Source organism: Heptranchias perlo, unplaced genomic scaffold, assembly GCF_035084215.1.
Source record: "Heptranchias perlo isolate sHepPer1 unplaced genomic scaffold, sHepPer1.hap1 HAP1_SCAFFOLD_59, whole genome shotgun sequence".
NCBI classification, from domain to species: domain Eukaryota; kingdom Metazoa; phylum Chordata; class Chondrichthyes; order Hexanchiformes; family Hexanchidae; genus Heptranchias; species Heptranchias perlo.
In genome coordinates this window covers 5,270,519-5,275,375 of record NW_027139612.1, presented here as the reverse complement: position 1 = coordinate 5,275,375, position 4,857 = coordinate 5,270,519, and positions in this window count along the sequence as shown.

Sequence of the window (4,857 nt, the reverse complement as noted above, 5' to 3'; positions counted from 1 at the left end):
TCACTTCCATCTATCGCCAGAGTATCTGTGCTGTTACCTGTTCCTGTGTGAGCTGCAGGTTCCTGCTCGTGATTTGGTCCCATTGTCAGGACAGCAATTCAATTTTGATGATTTTTGTGAACCTACCTGTGTCTATTCTCATTCTTGTTGAAGATGTTGGATTTTCTCCCCTGTTTGGACCTTCAGCCATGGTGGTGACAGACGTTCCCAGATTCTGATGCTCTGCAATAAATGTAACATTAATGGGAGAGTTAAAGAGAAATATTAAAATGAGCAGGTGAGCGTTGCCTTGTTAAACATTATACAAGTCCCACCTCTCCCATCAGTACAACGAGCATTTCTCGAGTGTTATGATCAACACTCCACATCAGGTGTGACACATACAGCTGGCAAGTGAATTCCAGTGAGTCCCGCTGATCTCCTCAACCCAGTTCCAGACGTAATCCCGTCGGCCGAGACTCTGCACTGTGATTGCCCATTGGTAAGATTTGCTCACACATTGCAGGCCAGAACCAGCCTCATTCCGAAGGTAGTGAATATTCTGGAGGATATATGGAGCGGGGTGATCATTGATGAATTAAATGATCCTTCACTCGGTTTCACAGAGTATAGGACACTTGGATTATTTTTATTCACAGATTTGTGTTGAATATTTTTGATTTGTTGGATGTCATTATTAAATTCAGATACTTTATGAATATGATGTCTTTCGACAAACACAATATATAGCTGGGTGGGATTCATCTGGTATCTTTGAGCAGTGACAGTGTCCGTGTGTTCATGGAGATATAACCTGGTAGGTGCTTCTTTTAGAATATATTTACCACATCACTCATGGTGTCAGCACCTGAATAATTTACCACAGCTCCAATATTAACATTAATGAGCACTGTCGGAGGTGAGGAGATTTAGCACTATTCTAATATTAACACTAATGAGCACTGTAGGAGGTGTGGAGATTTAACACTGTTCTAATATTAACACTAATAAGCACTGTCGGAGGTGAGGAGATTTATAACTGTTCCAATATTAACATTAATGAGCACTGTAGGAGGTGAGGAGATTTACCACTGTTCTAATATTAAGACTAATGAGCACCGTAGGAGGTGAGGAGATTTACCACTGTTCCAATATTAACAGCAATGAGCACTGTCGGAGGTGAGGAGATTTACCACTGCTCCAATATTAACACTAATGAGCACTGTAGGAGGTGAGGAGATTTACTACTGTTCCAATATTAACGCTAATGAGCACTGTAGGAGGTGAGGAAATTTACCACTGTTTTAATATTAACGCTAATGAGCACTGTAGGAGGTGAGGAGATTTACCACTGTTCCAATATTAACAGAAATGAGCACTGTCGGAGGTGAGGAAATTTACCACTGTTCTAATATTAACGCTAAAGAGCACCGTAGGAGGTGAGGAGGTTTACCACTGTTCCAATATTAACACTAATGAGCACTGTAGGAGGTGAGGAGATTTACCACTGTAGTAATATTAACACTAATAAGCACTGTCGGAGGTGAGGAGATTTACCACTGTTCTAATATTAACACTAATGAGCACTGTCGGAGGTGAGGAAATTTACCACTGTTCTAATATTAACACTAAAGAGCACCGTAGGAGGTGAGGAGATTTACCACTGTTCCAATATTAACACTAATGAGCACTGTAGGAGGTGAGGAGATTTACCACTGTTGTAATATTAACACTAATAAGCACTGTCGGAGGTGAGGAGATTTACCACTGTTCTAATATTAACACTAATGAGCACTATTGGAGGTGACGAGATTTACCACTGTTCTAATATTAACACTAATGAGCACTGTAGGAGGTGAGGAGATTTACTACTGTTCTAATATTAACGCTAATGAGCACTGTAGGAGGTGAGGAAATTTACCACTGTTTTAATATTAACGCTAATGAGCACTGTAGGAGGTGAGGAGATTTACCACTGTACCAATATTAACAGAAATGAGCACTGTCGGAGGTGAGGAAATTTACCACTGTTCTAATATTAACGCTAAAGAGCACCGTAGGAGGTGAGGAGGTTTACCACTGTTCCAATATTAACACTAATGAGCACTGTAGGAGGTGAGGAGATTTACCACTGTTGTAATATTAACACTAATAAGCACTGTCGGAGGTGAGGAGATTTACCACTGTTCTAATATTAACACTAATGAGCACTGTCGGAGGTGAGGAAATTTACCACTATTCTAACATTAACGCTAAAGAGCACCGTAGGAGGTGAGGAGATTTACCACTGTTCCAATATTAACACTAATGAGCACTGTAGGAGGTGAGGAGATTTACCACTGTTGTAATATTAACACTAATAAGCACTGTCGGAGGTGAGGAGATTTACCACTGTTCTAATATTAACACTAATGAGCACTATTGGAGGTGACGAGATTTACAACTGTTCTAATATTAACACTAATGAGCACTGTAGGAGGTGAGGAGATTTACCGCTGTTCTAATATTAACGCTAATGAGCACTGTAGGAGGTGAGGAGATTTACCACTGTTTTCATATTAACACGAATGAGCACTGTAGAAGGTGAGGAGATTTACCACTGTTCTAATATTAACACTAATGAGCACTATTGGAGGTGAGGAGATTTACCACTGTTCTAATATTAACACTAATGAGCACTGTAGGAAGTGAGGAGATTTACCACTGTTCTAATATTAACACTAATGAGCACTGTCGGAGGTGAGGAGATTTACCACTGTTCTAATATTAACACTAATGAGCACTGTAGGAGGTGAGGAGATTTACCACTGTTCTAATATCAACAGTAATGAGCACTGTCGGAGGTGAGGAGATTTACCACTGTTCTAATATTAACACTAATGAGCACTGTAGGAGGTGAGGAGATTTACCACTGTTCTAATATTAACGCTAATGAGCACTGTAGGAGGTGAGGAAATTTACCACTGTTTTAATATTAATGCTAATGAGCACTGTAGGAGGTGAGGAGATTTACCACTGTTCGAATATTAACACCAATGAGCACTGTTGGAGGTGAGGATATTTACCACTGTTCTAATATTAACACTAATGAGCACTGTAGGAGGTGAGGAAATTTACCACTGTTCAAATATTAACGCTAAAGAGCACTGTAGGAGGTGAGGAGATTTACCACTGTTCTAATATTAACACTAATCAGTACTGTAGGAGGTGAGGAGATTTACCACTGTTCTAATATTAACACGAATAAGCACTGTAGGAGGTGAGGAGATTTACCACTGTTCTATTATTAACACTAATGAGCACTATTGGAGGTGAGGAGATTTACCACTGTTCTAATATTAACACTAATGAGCACTGTAGGAGGTGAGGAGATTTACCACTGTTCCAATATTAACGCTAATGAGCACTGTAGGAGTTGAGGAGATTTACCGCCGTTCTAATATTAACGCTAATGAGCACTGTAGGAGGTGAGGAGATTTACCACTGTTCTAATATTAACACTAATGAGCACTGTAGGAGGTGAGGAGATTTACCGCTGTTCTAATATTAACGCTAATGAGCACTGTAGGAGGTGAGGAAATTTACCACTGTTCTAATTTTAACGCAAATGAGCACTGTAGGAGGTGAGGAGATTTACGACTGTTCTAATTTTAACGCAAATGACCACTGAACGAGGTGAGGAGATTTATCACTGTTCGAATATTAACACTAATGAGCACTGTAGGAGGTGAGGAGATTTACCACTGTTCTAATATTGACACTGTTGAGCACTGCAGGAGGTGACGAGATTTACCACTGTTCTAATATTAACACTAATGAGCACTGTCAGAGGTGAGGAGATTTCCCACTGTTCTAATATTAACGCTAATGAGCACTGTAGGAGATGAGGAGATTTACCACTGTTCTAATATTAACGCTAATGAGCACTGTAGGAGGTGAGGAGATTTACCACTGTTCTAATATTAACATTAATTAGCACTGTAGGAGGTGAGGAGATTTACCACTGTTCTAATATTAACGCTAATGAGCACTGAACGTGGTGAGGAGATTTACCACTGTTCTCATATTAACACTAATGAGCACTGTAGGAGGTGAGGAGATTTACCACTATTCTAATATTAACACTGATGAACACAGTAGCATGTGAGGAGATTTACCACTGTTGTAATATTAACACTAATGAGCACTGTAGGAGGTGAGGAGATTTACCACTGTTCTAATATTAACACCAATGAGCACTGTGGGAGGTGAGGAGATTTACCACTGTTCTAATATTAACACCAATGAGCACTGTAGGAGGTGAGGAGATTTATCTCTATTCTAATATTAACACGAATGAGAATTGTACCTCTTCTCATTAGTTTTCTAAATTTGTCCTCACCTGTCTCCTCCCCCATTTTTAGTTTAAAACCCTATTCGGGAGAACAGTTCAAGAAAATACTGAATTTTAAAGTACAAATTAATCTGCTGCTTCCAATGTTTAATAAAATATAAATCGTTGAAATGTAGCTGATTCTAAGCCTGTCATCTCCCTAAGGAAACAAACCACTGATGCAGTCGCATATCGAAACCCCAGTGACCCAAACCTATACCCCACTGATCCGGTCCGACAACAACACCCACTGCCCCAGTCCCACACCTGCACCCCACTTACCCAGTGCCACACGGACACCCCACTGACCCAGTCCCACACCGACACCACACTGACCCAGTCCCACACACACACCCACTGACCCAGTCCCACACTGACACCCCACTGACCCAGTCACACAAACACACCCCACTGACCCGGTCCCACACCGACACCACACTGACCCAGTCCCACACACACACCCACTGACCCAGTCCCACACTGACACCCCACTGACCCAGTCACAC